This window comes from Coregonus clupeaformis, unplaced genomic scaffold, assembly GCF_020615455.1.
Source record: "Coregonus clupeaformis isolate EN_2021a unplaced genomic scaffold, ASM2061545v1 scaf0181, whole genome shotgun sequence".
Classification (NCBI taxonomy): domain Eukaryota; kingdom Metazoa; phylum Chordata; class Actinopteri; order Salmoniformes; family Salmonidae; genus Coregonus; species Coregonus clupeaformis.
This window is the reverse complement of record NW_025533636.1, coordinates 368,010-387,246: the sequence shown is the minus strand read 5'-3', so window position 1 is coordinate 387,246 and position 19,237 is coordinate 368,010. Positions and strand designations below refer to the sequence as shown.

Here is a 19,237-nt window from a genome sequence, read left to right as displayed (position 1 = left end):
TTTAACCTGACAGCAGCCAAGGTTAATACACAGCCACTCCTTTAACCTGACAGCAGCCAAGGTTAATACACAGGCACTCCTTTAACCTGACAGCAGCCAAGGTTAATACACAGGCACTCCTTTAACCTGACAGCAGCCAAGGTTAATACACAGGCACTCCTTTAACCTGACAGCAGCCAAGGTTAATACACAGGCCCTCCTTTAACCTGACAGCTGCCAAGGTTAATACACAGCCACTCCTTTAACCTGACAGCAGCCAAGGTTAATACACAGCCACTCCTTTAACCTGACAGCAGCCAAGGTTAATACACAGCCACTCCTTTAACCTGACAGCAGCCAAGGTTAATACACAGGCACTCCTTTAACCTGACAGCAGCCAAGGTTAATACACAGGCACTCCTTTAACCTGACAGCAGCCAAGGTTAATACACAGGCACTCCTTTAACCTGACAGCAGCCAAGGTTAATACACAGGCACTCCTTTAACCTGACAGCAGCCAAGGTTAATACACAGGCACTCCTTTAACCTGACAGCAGCCAAGGTTAATACACAGCCACTCCTTTAACCTGACAGCAGCCAAGGTTAATACACAGCCACTCCTTTAACCTGACAGCAGCCAAGGTTAATACACAGGCACTCCTTTAACCTGACAGCAGCCAAGGTTAATTCACAGGCACTCCTTTAACCTGACAGCAGCCAAGGTTAATACACAGGCACTCCTTTAACCTGACAGCAGCCAAGGTTAATACACAGGCACTCCTTTAACCTGGCAGCAGCCAAGGTTAATACACAGGCACTCCTTTAACCTGACAGCAGCCAAGGTTAATACACAGGCACTCCTTTAACCTGACAGCAGCCAAGGTTAATACACATGCACTCCTTTAACCTGACAGCAGCCAAGGTTACTACACAGGCCCTCCTTTAACCTGACAGCTGCCAAGGTTAATACACAGCCACTCCTTTAACCTGACAGCAGCCAAGGTTAATACACAGGCACTCCTTTAACCTGACAGCAGCCAAGGTTAATACACAGGCACTCCTTTAACCTGACAGCAGCCAAGGTTAATACACAGGCACTCCTTTAACCTGACAGCAGCCAAGGTTAATACACAGGCACTCCTTTAACCTGACAGCAGCCAAGGTTAATACACAGGCACTCCTTTAACCTGACAGCAGCCAAGGTTAATACACAGGCACTCCTTTAACCTGACAGCAGCCAAGGTTAATACACAGGCCCTCCTTTAACCTGACAGCAGCCAAGGTTAATACACAGGCACTCCTTTAACCTGACAGCTGCCAAGGTTAATACACAGCCACTCCTTTAACCTGACAGCAGCCAAGGTTAATACACAGGCACTCCTTTAACCTGACAGCAGCCAAGGTTAATACACAGGCACTCCTTTAACCTGACAGCAGCCAAGGTTAATACACAGGCACTCCTTTAACCTGACAGCAGCCAAGGTTAATACACAGCCACTCCTTTAACCTGACAGCAGCCAAGGTTAATACACAGGCACTCCTTTAACCTGACAGCAGCCAAGGTTAATACACAGGCCCTCCTTTAACCTGACAGCAGCCAAGGTTAATACACAGGCACTCCTTTAACCTGACAGCAGCCAAGGTTAATACACAGGCACTCCTTTAACCTGACAGCAGCCAAGGTTAATACACAGGCACTCCTTTAACCTGACAGCAGCCAAGGTTAATACACAGGCACTCCTTTAACCTGACAGCAGCCAAGGTTAATACACAGGCCCTCCTTTAACCTGACAGCAGCCAAGGTTAATACACAGGCACTCCTTTAACCTGACAGCAGCCAAGGTTAATACACAGGCACTCCTTTAACCTGACAGCAGCCAAGGTTAATACACAGGCACTCCTTTAACCTGACAGCAGCCAAGGTTAATACACAGCCACTCCTTTAACCTGACAGCAGCCAAGGTTAATACACAGCCACTCCTATAACCTGACAGCAGCCAAGATTAATACACAGGCACTCCTTTAACCTGACAGCAGCCAAGGTTAATACACAGGCACTCCTTTAACCTGACAGCAGCCAAGGTTAATACACAGCCACTCCTTTAACCTGACAGCAGCCAAGGTTAATACACAGGCACTCCTTTAACCTGACAGCAGCCAAGGTTAATACACAGGCACTCCTTTAACCTGACAGCAGCCAAGGTTAATACACAGGCACTCCTTTAACCTGACAGCAGCCAAGGTTAATACACAGCCACTCCTTTAACCTGACAGCAGCCAAGGTTAATACACAGGCACTCCTTTAACCTGACAGCAGCCAAGGTTAATACACAGGCACTCCTTTAACCTGACAGCAGCCAAGGTTAATACACAGGCACTCCTTTAACCTGACAGCAGCCAAGGTTAATACACAGGCACTCCTTTAACCTGACAGCAGCCAAGGCACCGTTAATACACAGGCACTCCTTTAACCTGACAGCAGCCAAGGTTAATACACAGGCACTCCTTTAACCTGACAGCAGCCAAGGTTAATACACAGCCACTCCTATAACCTGACAGCAGCCAAGATTAATACACAGGCACTCCTTTAACCTGACAGCAGCCAAGGTTAATACACAGGCACTCCTTTAACCTGACAGCAGCCAAGGTTAATACACAGCCACTCCTTTAACCTGACAGCAGCCAAGGTTAATACACAGGCACTCCTTTAACCTGACAGCTGCCAAGGTTAATACACAGGCACTCCTTTAACCTGACAGCTGCAGTGTTTCCTCTGGGATTTCTTTCAGCAGTGGTGGCAAATGTAGCTGTTTTAAAGCCAATTTCCTGCAATTCTACACATTTTGCCATGGGGCAGAGAGAATGTTTTAAAACTAGTTTCCTGCAATTCTACACATTTTGTCACGAGCCTGAGAGAAAAATTGCAGTTTCAAAGCAAATTTCCTGCAATTCTACAGTTTTTTTTGGGATGATCGTTAGTTCTCAAAGATGATCTTATTTTTAAAAATGTAGGTCCATTAATGTTTTCTACATGCTTTATATTTGGTTATAGTTGTTTAAGTTTACACTGAAAACGTTTTACCATCCCGTAAATCTTTATTTTGTACAACATATATTCACCTGTAATTCTCCCTCCTCCCCACCAGGTGGCGCCAGCAGAGGGTTTCTCAGACCTAGCCATGCAGGTGATGACCTCCCCATCTAAGAACTACATCCTGTTTGTAATCTCCCTGGGGGTGATTGTCCTCTTCCTGGTCGGCCTGTTGTGTGGACACATCACCAAGAGAGTCACCAGGGAACTGAAGGACAGGTAGAGCGAGGAGTCCCAAATGACACCCTATTCCCTACATAGTGCACTACTTGTGACCAGAGCCCTGCGGGTGTGCTGCATACCTGGACCTGACATCACAGGACATGAGATCAACGTTGTCGTCCACTTCATCAACTGGCTTTGTGTGAGAACTAACCCTACAGGGCTCTGGTCAGAAGTAGTGCTCTATGTAGGGAATAGGGTGTCGTTTGGGAGGCAGCAACAGACACTCTCTTCCAAAAGCCCAACTAAAAACCCCCAGCCCTTGCTTGGCCACCTCCGCCCCTCCCAGCACCCAGAGCCCCAGTCTGGGGGCCCAGCCACCTCCGCCCCTCCCACCACCCAGAGCCCCAGTCTGGGGGTCCAGCCACCTCCGCCCCTCCCAGCACCCAGAGCCCCAGTCTGGGGGTCCAGCCACCTCTGCCCCTCCCACCACCCAGAGCCCCAGTCTGGGGGTCCAGCCACCTCTGCCCCTCCCACCACCCAGAGCCCCAGTCTGGGGGTCCAGCCACCTCTGCCCCTCCCACCACCCAGACCCCCAGTCTGGGGGTCCAGCCACCTCCGCCCCTCCCACCACCACCAGCACCTGATCTACTCCACTACTACTGAGAAGAATGTGCACAAAACTGTCCCTGAACCACCTCCTGAAGCAGGCTACTGTTGGTCCTACTGGTTCTAAAACTGTCCCTGAACCACCTCCTGAAGCAGGCTACTGTTGGTCCTACTGGTTCTAAAACTGGCCATGAACAACCTCCTGAAGCAGGCTACTGTTGGTCCTACTGGTTCTAAAACTGGCCCTGAACCACCTCCTGAAGCAGGCTACTGTTGGTCCTACTGGTTCTAAAACTGTCCCTGAACCACCTCCTGAAGCAGGCTACTGTTGGTCCTACTGGTTCTAAAACTGTCCCTGAACCTCCTGAAGCAGGCTACTGTTGGTCCTACTGGTTCTAAAACTGTCCCTGAACCTCCTGAAGCAGGCTACTGTTGGTCCTACTGGTTCTAAAACTGTCCCTGAACCACCTCCTGAAGCAGGCTACTGTTGGTCCTACTGGTTCTAAAACTGGCCCAGAACCTCCTGAAGCAGGCTACTGTTGGTCCTACTGGTTCTAAAACTGTCCCTGAACCTCCTCCTGAAGCAGGCTACTGTTGGTCCTACTGGTACTAAAACTGGCCCTGAACCTCCTCCTGAAGCAGGCTACTGTTGGTCCTACTGGTTCTAAAACTGACCCTGAACCTCCTGAAGCAGGCTACTGTTGATCCTACTGGTTCTAAAACTGTCCCTGAACCTCCTCCTGAAGCAGGCTACTGTTGGTCCTACTGGTTCTAAAACTGTCCCTGAACCTCCTGAAGCCGGCTACTGTTGGTCCTACTGGTTCTAAAACTGGCCCTGAACCTCCTCCTGAAGCAGGCTACTGTTGGTCCTACTGGTTCTAAAACTGTCCCTGAACCTCCTCCTGAAGCAGGCTACTGTTGGTCCTACTGGTTCTAAAACTGTCCCTGAACCACCTCCTGAAGCAAGCTACTGTTGGTCCTACTGGTTCTAAAACTGTCCCTGAACCTCCTCCTGAAGCAGGCTACTGTTGGTCCTACTGGTTCTAAAACTGGCTCTGAACCTCCTCCTGAAGCAGGCTACTGTTGGTCCTACTGGTTCTAAAACTGGCCCTGAACCTCCTCCTGAAGCAGGCTACTGTTGGTCCTACTGGTTCTAAAACTGGCCCTGAACCACCTCCTGAAGCAGGCTACTGTTGGTCCTACTGGTTCTAAAACTGGCCCTGAACCACCTCCTGAAGCAGGCTACTGTTGGTCCTACTGGTTCTAAAACTGGCCCTGAACCACCTCCTGAAGCAGACTACTGTTGGTCCTACTGGTTCTAAAACTGTCCCTGAACCTCCTGAAACCGGCTACTGTTGGTCCTACTGGTTCTAAAACTGGCCCTGAACCTCCTCCTGAAGCAGGCTACTGTTGGTCCTACTGGTTCTAAAACTGTCCCTGAACCTCCTCCTGAAGCAGGCTACTGTTGGTCCTACTGGTTCTAAAACTGGCCCTGAACCTCCTCCTGAAGCAGGCTACTGTTGGTCCTACTGGTTCTAAAACTGTCCCTGAACAACCTCCTGAATTAGGCTACTGTTGGTCCTACTGGTTCTAAAACTGTCCCTGAACCTCTTCCTGAAGCAGGCTACTGTTGGTCCTACTGGTTCTAAAACTGTCCCTGAACCACCTCCTGAAGCAGGCTACTGTTGGTCCTACTGGTTCTAAAACTGTCCCTGAACCACCTCCTGAAGCAGGCTACTGTTGGTCCTACTGGTTCTAAAACTGGCCCAGAACCTCCTCTTGAAGCAGACTACTGTTGGTCCTACTGGTTCTAAAACTGTCCCTGAACCTCCTGAAGCAGGCTACTGTTGGTCCTACTGGTTCTAAAACTGTCCCTGGACCTCCTAAAGCAGGCTACTGTTGGTCCTACTGGTTCTAAAACTGACCCTGAACCTCCTGAAGCAGGCTACTGTTGATCCTACTGGTTCTAAAACAGTCCCTGAACCACCTCCTGAAGCAGGCTACTGTTGGTCCTACTGGTTCTAAAACTGACCCTGAACCTCCTCCTGAAGCAGGCTACTGTTGGTCCTACTGGTTCTAAAACTGTCCCTGAACCTCCTCCTGAAGCAGGCTGCTGTTGGTCCTACTGGTTCTAAAACTGTTCCTGACCTCCTGAAGCCGGCTACTGTTGGTCCTACTGGTTCTAAAACTGGCCCTGAACCTCCAGAAGCAGGCTACTGTTGGTCCTACTGGTTCTAAAACTGGCCCTGAACCTCCTGAAGCAGACTACTGTTGGTCCTACTGGTTCTAAAACTGTCCCTGAACCTCCTGAAACCGGCTACTGTTGGTCCTACTGGTTTTAAAACTGGCCCTGAACCTCCTGAAGCAGGCTACTGTTGGTCCTACTGTTTCTAAAACTGTCCCTGAACCACCTCCTGAAGCAGGCTACTGTTGGTCCTACTGGTTCTAAAACTGTCCCTGAACCTCCTCCTGAAGCAGGCTACTGTTGGTCCTACTGGTTCTAAAACTGTCCCTGAACAACCTCCTGAAGCAGGCTACTGTTGGTCCTACTGGTTCTAAAACTGTCCCTGAACCTCTTCCTGAAGCAGGCTACTGTTGGTCCTACTGGTTCTAAAACTGTCCCTGAACCACCTCCTGAAGCAGGCTACTGTTGGTCCTACTGGTTCTAAAACTGGCCCAGAACCTCCTCTTGAAGCAGACTACTGTTGGTCCTACTGGTTCTAAAACTGTCCCTGAACCTCCTGAAGCAGGCTACTGTTGGTCCTACTGGTTCTAAAACTGTCCCTGGACCTCCTGAAGCAGGCTACTGTTGGTCCTACTGGTTCTAAAACTGACCCTGAACCTCCTGAAGCAGGCTACTGTTGATCCTACTGGTTCTAAAACTGTCCCTGAACCACCTCCTGAAGCAGGCTACTGTTGGTCCTACTGGTTCTAAAACTGACCCTGAACCTCCTCCTGAAGCAGGCTACTGTTGGTCCTACTGGTTCTAAAACTGACCCTGAACCTCCTGAATTAGGCTACTGTTGGTCCTACTGGTTCTAAAACTGGCCCTGAACCACCTCCTGAAGCAGGCTACTGTTGGTCCTACTGGTTCTAAAACTGTCCCTGAACCTCCTCCTGAAGCAGGCTACTGTTGGTCCTACTGGTTCTAAAACTGGCCCTGAACCTCCTGAAGCAGGCTACTGTTGGTCCTACTGGTTCTAAAACTGTCCCTGAACCTCCTGAAGCAGGCTACTGTTGGTCCTACTGGTTCTAAAACTGTCCCTGAACCTCCTCCTGAAGCAGGCTGCTGTTGGTCCTACTGGTTCTAAAACTGTTCCTGACCTCCTGAAGCCGGCTACTGTTGGTCCTACTGGTTCTAAAACTGTTCCTGACCTCCTGAAGCCGGCTACTGTTGGTCCTACTGGTTCTAAAACTGGCCCTGAACCTCCAGAAGCAGGCTACTGTTGGTCCTACTGGTTCTAAAACTGGCCCTGAACCTCCTGAAGCCGGCTACTGTTGGTCCTACTGGTTCTAAAACTGGCCCAGAACCTCCTGAAGCAGGCTACTGTTGGTCCTACTGGTTCTAAAACTGGCCCAGAACCTCCTGAAGCAGGCTACTGTTGGTCCTACTGGTTCTAAAACTGGCCCTGAACATCCTGAAGCAGGCTACTGTTGGTCCTACTGGTTCTAAAACTGGAACGAACGCCAGCCAATGCCCTCGTCTTTCATTCACTCCCTCAGCTCTTCTAAGTCCCATGCCAAATATGCTTTTAATGTATATGGTTATTTCATGGTGGGATAGAGGGGTAGCTGATAACCGTACTTCATGCAGCGAACTCATGGTCCTTCATTTCATGGGCTCTAGTCATAAAATAGGCGAATGTCCGTCAGAATGAGAGAGGGGAGACTGGCTCCTCTTCTGTTGTCCTGAAAGAGACCACCGGTTTTCATTTGTTCTGTTGTTTTTCTTTGTTTTCATGACCGTTGGGGGATGGGAGGAGTCTTTCTGCCCTATTGAACACCAAGGGACTGTGACATCTTTTAGTCCATGTTACAGGCGAGGAAACAAGGACTGCCTGATGATCCCACGTCACTGGCTTCAAACCCTGGGGGAGACAGTGGCTGTGTCCCAGGAGAGACAGTGGCTGCGTCCCAGGGGAGACAGTGGCTGCGTCCCAGGGGAGACAGTGGCTGCGTCCCAGGGGAGACAGTGGCTGCGTCCCAGGGGAGACAGTGGCTGCGTCCCAGGGGAGACAGTAGCTGCGTCCCAGGGGAGACAGTGGCGGCGTCCCAGGGGAGACAGTGCCGGCGTCCCAGGGGAGACAGTGGCTGCGTCCCAGGGGGAGACAGTGGCTGCGTCCCAGGGGAGACAGTGGCTGCGTCCCAGGGGAGACAGTAGCTGCGTCCCAGGGGAGACAGTGGCGGCGTCCCAGGGGAGACAGTAGCTGCGTCCCAGGGGAGACAGTGGCGGCGTCCCAGGGGAGACAGTGCCGGCGTCCCAGGGGAGACAGTGGCTGCGTCCCAGGGGAGACAATGGCTGCGTCCCAGGGGAGACGGTGGCTGCGTCCCAGGGGAGACAGTGGCTGCGTCCCAGGGGAGACAGTGGCTGCGTCCCAGGGGAGACAGTGGCTGCGTCCCAGGGGAGACAGTGGCTGCGTCCCAGGGGAGACAGTGGCTGCGTCCCAGGGGAGACAGTGGCTGCGTCCCAGGGGAGACAGTGGCTGCGTCCCAGGGGAGACAGTGGCTGCGTCCCAGGGGAGACAGTGGCTGCGTCCCAAATGGCACCCTATTCCCGTAGGGCTCTGGTCTAAAGTAGTGCACTACATAGGGAATAGGGTGCTATTTGGGATACACCCCGTGGGTGTAGCTGAGAGTTCCTCCTTGTTGCCATTACTCTGTTCCCATTGGCCGTTGAAGTCCCAATCACACACGGTCAATTCACTTCTCCCAAGTGAAGAAAGAAAGGCCTAGATGCATATTATTGGGTTACTGACGTGTCCATTTATGGTTTTAGAACTTCAAATCAGTGCTAACTGAAGTGTCTCATATCTGGATAATCTGGTCTAGTCCAATGAAGAGGGGGGGGGGGGGCTAGAAGACAGGATGGTGGGTTCAGTCTATGGATGAGGTGAGGGGGGGGCTAGAAGACAGGATGGTGGGTTCAGTCTATGGATGAGGTGAGGGGGGGGGGCTAGAAGACAGGATGGTGGGTTCAGTCTATGGATGAGGTGAGGGGGGGCTAGAAGACAGGATGGTGGGTTCAGTCTATGGATGAGGTGAGGGGGGGGCTAGAAGACAGGATGGTGGGTTCAGTCTATGGATGAGGTGAGGGGGGGAGAGAAAGGGGGGCTAGAAGACAGGATGGTGGGGTTCAGTCTATGGATGAGGTGGGGGGGAGGAGGAGGAGGGGGGGGGGCTAGAAGACAGGATGGTGGGTTCAGTCTATGGATGAGGTGAGGGGGGGGAGGAGGAGGAGGAGGGGGGGGCTAGAAGACAGGATGGTGGGTTCAGTCTATGGATGAGGTGAGGGGGGGCTGAGCGATGGTTTCATTAAGGAGGAGGAGGGGGGGGGGCTAGAAGACAGGATGGTGGGTTCAGTCTATGGATGAGGTGAGGGGGAGGAGGAGGAGGAGGGGGGGGGGCTAGAAGACAGGATGGGGGGTTCAGTCTATGGATGAGGTGGGGGAGGAGGAGGGGGGGGGCTAGAAGACAGGATGGGGGGTTCAGTCTATGGATGAGGTGGGGAGGAGGAGGAGGGGGGGGGGTAGAAGACAGGATGGGGGGTTCAGTCTATGGATGAGGTGAGGGAGGGGGGGGGGTAGAAGACAGGATGGGGGGTCCAGTCTATGGATGAGGTGGGGTTTATACCCATTGTATTAGGGTCAAATTGAACTTGAAAAGTAAGAACGTTTGATATTATCACCACCTTAGATAATACAATGTCTGTGTCCCAAAGGTCTCCCTAGTCCCTATGGCCCTGGTCTAAAGCAGTGCACTATCTAGGGACTAGGGAGACATTTCAGACGCACCCAATGTCTTTTAGCAGTGCTTAGCAGCATCAGAGCAGCGCACCTTTCTCCCCCTGGAAGCCTCTGGAAGCCCCTGGAAGCCTCTGGAAGCCCCTGGAAGCCTCTGGAAGCCTCTGGAAGGATCTGGAAGCCTCTGGAAGCCCCTGGAAGCCCCTGGAAGCCCCTGGAAGCCTCTGGAAGCCCCTGGAAGCCTCTGGAAGCCTCTGGAAGGATCTGGAAGCCTCTGGAAGCCACACCCCCATAGGGCTTTTCTTGCTTCTCAGTCCACATCATCTTCCTCCCACTATGCTGCTGGGAGAGGCCCCATAGAAGGACGAACTCCATGTAGGCCTAGACACACTTCATACTTCTCCTTCATCACTCCACCAGAGATGGAAACCTAGACACACTTCATACTTCTCCTTCATCACTCCACCAGAGATGGAAACTGGCTCTGGCTCCTGGACTAACTGGAAGGGGGGGAGCCAGGGCTGCCCCATGTATCCTATAGGAATTAGGAAATACACTCTGAAATAATAGAGATATATTCTCTCTCTTTGGTCACTGTACAGATACTAAAGGGGTCCTTGACTATAGGTGCATCTTTCCAACCAGGAGGAGTGCTTTTGGGAGACTCAGTCGGATCTGTGGATCAATGTAACTAAGGTCTTTGTACATAGCAGAAATGATTTGCAGTCGGGGCAGAACCCCCCCCAACCCTAACCTAACCTATCCCAAACCTTAACCACAGTGCTAACCTTATGCTTAACCTTAACCTTAAATTAAGACCAAAAAGCTAATTTTTGTTTTTTCATGAATTTTTACGATATAGCCAATTTTGACTTTGTGTTTGTGGTAGCTAGTGACAGACCCTATCCCAAACAGTTTAAGGCATGGGATGTATCCCAAATAGCACCCTTTTCCCTATGTAGTGCACTACTTTAGACCAGGGCCTTTAGGCTCTGAAGTATAAACACTTGATAAGTATGTATGTCTTCTGCTGATGAATATGGGATACCCAGGGGCTAATCAGAAACGGCACACTATTCCCTATATAACCACAGCCCTGTGGGCCCTGGTTAAAAGTAGTGCACTTCATAGGGAATAGGGTGCAATTATGGGATGTATATTCTCTCTGTTGTGCTCCACACCATCATATCTGAGCTTTACTGGCGTCCAGATGTCACTCAGAGGCAGGAGCCTGTCGGGGTCCATTCCAAGTGAAGTCTGTCAATTCAGGAAATAAACTTAAATTCAAATTAAATAATTCAAATGATTTCTCAATAAACTGAAAATGAGAAGCTATTTATTTCAAAAGTTTTCCGTCTTTGAATTTGGAATCAGATTGGGGGGGAGTTTTCACAAAGGTGTTTTCTCTGTTAATGCTGTCATCTAGATGAAATGATCTGCTGTATCCAGTTGAAGTTAATCCATGTTACAGCGCAAGTTTCCAGAGGACAGACGGAAGACAGAGAGACCACCTGTGCTAATTAGCTATCTAGCATGCGCCCAACACCTGTGGGTAATGGAAGAAGGCCGCCAGAAACGTGTTGTCACTGAAAAATACTGTCGGCTGCAACTGTGATAAAGCTGGTTAAAACGGTGTACATTAGTGGTGGAAAAAGTACCCAAATTGTCATACTCTAGTAAAAGTATAGATACCTTAATAGAAAGTTACTCAAGTAAAAGTGAAAGTCACCCAGTAAAATACTACTTGAGTAAAAGTCTAAAAGTATTTGACTTTAAATGTACTTTCACTATCAAAAGTAAATATAATTGCTAAAATATACTTAAGTATCAAAAGTAAAAGTAGAAATCCTTAAAATTCTTTATATTAAGCAAACCAGAAGGCACCATTTTCTGTAATTTTTTTTATTTACAGACATAATTTACAAATGAAGCATTTTTTGTTTAGTGATTCCGTCAGATGTCAGAGGCAGTAGGGATGACCAAGGATGTTCTCTTGATAAGTGCGTTAATTGGACCATTTTCCTGTCCTGCAAAGCATTCAAAATGCTTAGCAGGACTTTTGGGTGACAGGGGAAAATGTATGGAGTAAAAAGTACATTTTCTTTAGGAATGTAGTGAAGTAAAAGTTGTCAGAAATATAAATAATAAAGTAAAGTACAGATACCTGAAAAATGACTTAAGTGGTACTTGAAAGTATTTTTACTTAAGCACTTTACACCACTGGTGTTCAGTAAATGTGTATTTTGAATTGGTAAAGGTATTTTGATGTGATATGAAAGTAAAGGGCGCTATGTTTCTAGAATCGTGTCGCAATTGAGAATCGATGTAATGTTTAGATGGAGCATTTGTCTGTTTTTGGCTGCCAGAGCCAGTCTACCTCTGAAAATAACAGACGGGCCTTGGACCTTAAACGTTAGGCCCCTTAAGAGGACATCTAAGAACTGACCCTGGTCCTGTTGTAAATCTGGCACCACCATCCTCCACATCTCAACCCTGGAACCGCGTCAAAGGAGGGGAGGGGTCTGGACACCAAGGCACTCCGTGAGACAGTTTGGACTGCGTGAGAGGGTCACGAAAGCGCCTCTGCACTCCAGGAGGCAAAGAGGACATCTCTATTGCTTCATCAACCCTTGGACGCTTCTCGATTCATTTTAAAACAAACGTTTGTTGTTCCTCCAAACTCCTTTTGTCGCTTTGAAGTGAGACTTCTTTGAAACAGACATGATGATTAACCAATTTTGTAATTTTCTTTTGTGTATAAAGTTATGGATGTGCTATTATTTTTTTGTTTTCAGATTATGCCATAATGTAATATTGAGATGTAACATATTTAACATTGTGCTTTTTTTTTTTTTTTGCTGTACAAATGAACATTTGTCAATTTAATAAAATTGTCTGCAGATTTTTACAACATGGTGTCCTTGTGTTGGGTATTTAAGAATGACTTGCTGTCAGGCAATAGAAAAGCAATGTAATTTATTTCCAACAGATGTTTTTATTGAACACAACTGGATAAGAGCGGTCTCTCCTTTCCTCATAGCTGGCACAATAGTAATGTAACATTTTATGTTCACTACAACACAAAGCATATCGATACAATAACAAATGTTGACATTTTTCTAGTACAGTAATGAGTCAACTCTAACGGTTTGACCAATGGGGTGTGACGTTTCCAGCGCTGGCGAATGACATCGTCAACATGACCACCGTTCCGTCAGCAAGAATAAGCAAGACCTTGAAGAATAAAGCCTTGACCTCGGCAATTGTCCTTCAAAATAAACGTCCCGCAATGAAGATGGTGAAAAACAATACAAATTGTCGAAATTCGTCAGTTTTTATGGGGAAATGTAAGCAGATATTTAATTTTGTTTAACAATGTATAACAAATGAATAAAGTTAACAGCATTTATAGCAAAAAAATATTATTATAGTATTGACATTGTTAGCAGCATTAAAAGTAATGATTACTAGATAGTTATTGTAACAGTAATACAAATAACAAAACATTTATAATGCTACTGTTAATAATAATAATAATAATATTAACAATTATTGTTATAATTGTAATCAACTTTAAAATCCCATTGTTAATTAGGCCATTTGTGCTGCAATATGTTCAGTCTGTTTTTCATATTGGATGTACTGCACTGGATTACACAATTTCCAATACATTGTTTCGTAGTAAAAGGGAGGTCCATTCTACTCAAATACTTTTAATTATTCTTTGTATGATAACTAGTATAAATTATATTGAACAAAAAATATAAACGCAACATGTAAAGTGTTGGTTTCATGAGCTGAAATAATAGATGCCAGAAAGCTTATTTCTCTACAATTTTGTGCACAAATTTGTTTACATCCCTGTTAGTGAGAATTTCTCCTTTGCCAAGATAATCCATCCACTTGACAGGTGTGGCATATCAAGAAGCTGATTAAACAGCATGATCATTACACAGGTGCACCTTGTGCTGGGGAAAATAAAAGGCCACTCTAAAATGTGCAGTTTTGTGTCACAACACAATGCCACAGATGTTTCAAGTTTTGAGGGAGTGTGCAATTGGAATGCTTCTATGTAACATCGATAGGTTTAGGCTACTACATGATACTCTAATGTTCCCTGTACCCATCATGAGGTTGCTACAACTTATGAATGAAGGTTTACAACATAGGTGCACACAGGTCGAGAGACAAATTTGAGGTGACAGACCGTGACATTCAATGCCGCGTTGCACACTCTGGCCTGCATCTAGCTGATCTAGGGTGTAATCATTAGTCCAACAGTTGCAAACAAGAGTTTCTATTGGACAAATTCAGGTATGTTTATCCCCGTATCATAACCGCTACACACAGCCTGCATCGTTGTCACCATATTAGCTAAAGTAACGTAATAGTCAACATAGTCAACATGGCTAATAGAACTAATGTGTTAGTAAACCCTCTACAATCATGCAGTAACGTTAGTGTACAGTCAGTAAGCAGTTTAGCACTTAAACCGGCGGGCCCCGGTGGCAATATATTTGTAAAACCAAAAGCTTACCTTGACTTGGAAGAGTTCCAGTGTTGTGTTGGATAGTCATAGCCAGCTAACATAGCATCCCTCTGTTTGAGCAGGGTGTTTGAGTAGGCTAAACTAGGTAGCTGCATTCGCTAGCAAAGTAAATGAAAGTGAAAAAATATATACAACGAAATATGGCTCTTTCTCTCTCTCTCTCTCTCTCTCTCTCTCTCTCTCTCTCTCTCTCTCTCTCTCTCTCTCTCTCTCTCTCTCTCTCTGTCTTGCTTCTTTATTTTGGAATAAATTAATTTGTTAAACTGTTCAACTATTGTTTTTCTCTCTTGAGTCAACTACTCTCCACATTTTATACACTGCAGTGCTAGCTAGCTGTAGCTTATGCTTTCAGTACTAGATTCATTCTCTGATCCTTTGATTGGGTAGACAACATGTCAATTCATGCAAGAGAGCTCTGATAGGTTGGAGGATGTCTTCCGGAAGTTGTCATAATTACTGTGTACGTTTATGGAAGGGGGTGAGAACCATGTTGATGCATGCCAGCAAAGCCACAACACAACACAACACTAAACAATACATTAACTGCACTATAACGGTGACAAACGGTGTGTCGAATCTTGTCGCTGCTGGTGCTCATTGCTGTCAAACAAAGGAGTCTGCTCATACTGAACCTTTGATCATAAGTTTATTCATATCACAAGCTTTCAGCATGAGTTACAGGTGTCAAGATCACCCGGAGAGCAACGTCCCAGATTGCAATGGCTGCTCTAACCTCTCCTTCCTCCAGCATATACTTATAAACAATGCAAAAATATGGGTTGCTCCCTCTGCTGTCCAATCACCTGTCTCCCCTGGGGCGTCACCCCACAAATGGCTATTTTTGAACTAAGATACACATCCCCTCTTTGTTCCTCTAGAATAGTCATAATCTTCATACACGACATATCCCCCCTTCGAGACTAACTAAAAGTCTCGAAAACAAACAGAATAGGATTATGACCAGTAACAATTTATCTTATTGAGTATCTTTAACATTAAACCAAAAACCTTCTCCTCTAGAGTGTAAATACCTTTCTATGAAATATGAATAAATGTTTATGAAGTGTGAATACATTACTATGAAATATAAACAAATCTTTATGGAGTGTGAGAGCGAAAAACTGTCTGGCAGCCATCTTTCCAGATATCCATCCATCAATCAAGACAGTAAAATTCTCTCACGGTCCCTCTGCCCCAGGCAACCACCTAGATACTCCAGATAAACTCATAAATCCTTATCAATGCATTTGAAACTATGATGCAATTAAATACACATGTAAGCCCCTGCAAACAAAATACTATCCAAAAAATTTCCACTCTAAGGCTGGTCAACCCATCGGATCCTACAGTGGACCTCTCCCTGCCTAGACTCCCTGTCCCTAAGCATTCACGAAATAAACAAAAACATCTAAGATCCCCACATGTATCCAATAACATCAAATATCATTCTACAAAAATTAATACCTAAGACTATGACACAAATTATGTATTACACATGCAAATATGTCTATATTTCATTGCAGACACTGGAATGTAGTCCACTACACTTCATCTCCCCCGTAGTCTCCTCTTCCAATGCATTGTTGATGATGGAATCGGAATCTTTCCACCCCTTCCTTGTTCCATCTCCTCCAGTCATTGTCCTTTCATATTGTCCCTTCATATTGTCCTTGTTTGAGTATTTCAATCTTTACATTTTCCCCCAAATGCTTCTGGAAGAAAAGAAAAGACCAAACAGTATCTTTTGCAAAACAACATTTTCAAATTAAAACATCAAGATCAACTAAGAATATAAAAATGATATATAAATGATGTATGAATCAATATAAATGATAGAATAATGAAATAGGATAATGTGATTCATTCATACACTTCCCCCCTTTGATTCATAACATCATACTAAAATCACACTAATATTGGAAAAACAATTTTTGGAAAAATGATCAAATCATCAAAAAGGATATTTATCCATTCAGTTCCACTTGTCCCTCTTCATCCAGATCAGGAACAGTCAACACCGGCATCTGAGTGTTGTCTCCAGGCATCACTACTCCAACCTATCTCAATATCATAGCTTTCTCAAAGGTCAGTAACAAATTACAAATATCACACACAGTGCTATCAAAGCTGCTATTAAAATGTAATCCATCACTGCTCCTACTGGCCTAACTGATCTTGCAACCAAGTCTTCGCTGACCATCCAGCTCCTTCAGATCTACCAAACGCATCCCTTATATTCTTCAATGCATCTATAACTATCTGGAATCAAAGTATAGGTAATATTATCAAGATGATCTGCCAAAAATGTTACACCATACCATGGAAAAAGTCCCCCCTTCTCTCTTAGACTTATCCTCCAATGATAGGCCTCAAGACTATGAAATGTCGCCATGTCTCTTTTCACCCTATTTTCAACCCTAGCTTCAGATTTATCTGTGTACGGTGCTACCCCTCTTTTAATGGTAAAAGCCTCATATGGAAGCTTCAACGTTGACATGTAACAACATCCTGTCCATCCATAGGGTAAGAATATATACGCTTTATCACCCCAAACCCTCCAAATATCTCTAAAATTCCCAATAGTCACATTGCCAGGCAAAAGCTAATCTTTTAACCATCAAAGTCCTGCTCTTCTTACTAACTGGAACATAAAAAGTTACATTATATTTGTCATCTCTAATCTTATGTTCATGCTTATCCAAAGTCATCATATAATCATCACAATCTGATATTCCCATAAACATACCCTTTCCATCATATGTTTTATTAGAACAAAAACAACTTTTAGCCCTCACTGGTTTCACCTCCAATGCTTCAGGGTTCGCTATTACCTGATTTTACTTCCCATCTAACAAATTCACACAAGTTAATTCACTTAATCCAATAACACTTAAACCTAGGCTTAAACAAATGTTTTGACAACGACATTATTTTATCTGTTACTGATTGTTGCTGATACAACAGTTATGACAAAGCATAAGATTGACACATACTCGATAGAGGTTGAGCGACCGTCTCTAAAATGTTTGGTGCTGGAATTCTCAACAGACATGGACCCTCAAGATTCCTCACTGATCTTACAGAATGAGCTGGCTGCTGAAACCAAAGATTCCTACCTGCCCCTCCATCTTTAATTTTCACAACAGAAGAAACAAACCCATCCATTTAGTTTCTCTCTTCCCTAACGAGCGGTACTGATCAGATACCTCTCCTTGTCTGTCATTAAAATCAAAGACCTCATCCTGTACCTCCATGATAGTATTCTTCACTATTTCAGATGAATCTATATTCTTCTCTACCGCTATCTGCTCTCCTATTTTAACCCTATCCTTACTACCATTGACAGCACTCTCCATCCGTACCATAAAAACAGCGTTCCCCTAAAATTGGTGCTGGAGCTATTGGTTCCCTTATAATCAAATGCGATATATTTATGGCTTTAATAACTATCAATGTTGAAAGAGTTAAATTGCTTCTCACTGTTGTTTTAATATACTGAAGTGTTAATGTCATTATTGTTACTTCATCTAGTTTCCCCAAAGCTTTGAACTCTTTGCTTGTACTTCCATCTATCACCACTAGTGTCACTTTTTTTTAACTCTCAGTCCTACCTCTAATCCCTGACTTTCAAACTTTTGATTATAAAAAATACACCCACAATTACCTTGATCTTCCTGCTGGGAATTGTAAATATAGATACTCAATCACCCTCAATCTTCTCTTATCATTCAGCAATGCATCTGCTCCTAACAGATCTAAACTCCTACCATATCTATCTTCCCACTAAACTCTAAAATGTCCTTCACCACTGTTCTTTCTCTCTTACTACTAACTAACATTGAAACTTAGCTTACTGTCTTAGAGTTCCTTCAACCCTAGTTCTCCTAACTTTTTTAATCTAATCTTTTCTCCTAACTTTTTAAAAACCTTTTCCACTGATTTATTCACAAAATCCTTTACCACCAATTTTTAGAATATGTGATTGGGAAGTCCCCACCTGCTTCTGACTTCTTTACACACAGACTTGGCAAACGACTAAACACCTTTTAGCCTAGCCTGAAATCTCTTGGTGTAGGAATGTAACCCAGAATAACAGTCACCCCTTTTAACTTTATTTCCCAGACAGATTGTCTAATAGGCAGTCTAATAGATTATCATCCTTCCTATGATATTATCTTTTTAAGCCAATATGATTCCCAAAAACCCTATTCTTTTTAAAATCCTCTACCAGACAGTCGTCTAGTGTACATCTTATTGTACAGTTCAATTTAAACAATGCATCTCTTCCCAACAATGCAATAGGTATATGTTCTAATATTATTATGTCTATTTTAATTTCTCTTTGAGTTTTATAGCAGAGCTCAATTGGTTCCTTAAGAGTAATTAGCTGTTTTACTACCTCAAATCCCTATCCTAATTAGTTAATTTTACATAGTGAGATGTTTAACCTCTTTAGGCTCAACACAGATAAAAGCTTTTCCACTATTCACCTCTCCTAGTCCTTTGTTTTTACTTCAATTGTTAGATATTTTCTCTTCTTCTCTAATCGGTGCTATCAGCTGACACCCCCCTTCGTATCTTCTAGGCTCTAGAATCCTTAGGGTTCACCTGTCCTCCAGATGATCTTGACTGGCCCCTGTATCTTCCTCTGAAATTCCCTCTGATGTTTCCTCCGGACTTATTGCACTCACAGGTAAAGTAACCAACCTGTCCACAATTATAACACTCTTCTGAAAGTTGCTGGAAGTGTAGCTGGAATCTTCCTCCTCCTTCTAAGCCTTCTCGTCCTCTTCCTCTCCAATTCTGCGTCTGTCCAGAACCTGTCTGTGGATATGACACAACTGGTACCCCCATTGGTGGCTGGTACCATTGCGGTTGGAACTGGTC

The 19,237-nt window shown here is 45.3% G+C and overlaps 1 pseudogene; it reads left to right on the top strand.

Moving 5' to 3' along the window:
* Positions 1–11,668, top strand: part of LOC121556882 — a 152,513-nt pseudogene extending 140,845 nt beyond the window's left edge.
* The last annotated feature ends 7,569 nt before the right edge of the window (positions 11,669–19,237 follow it).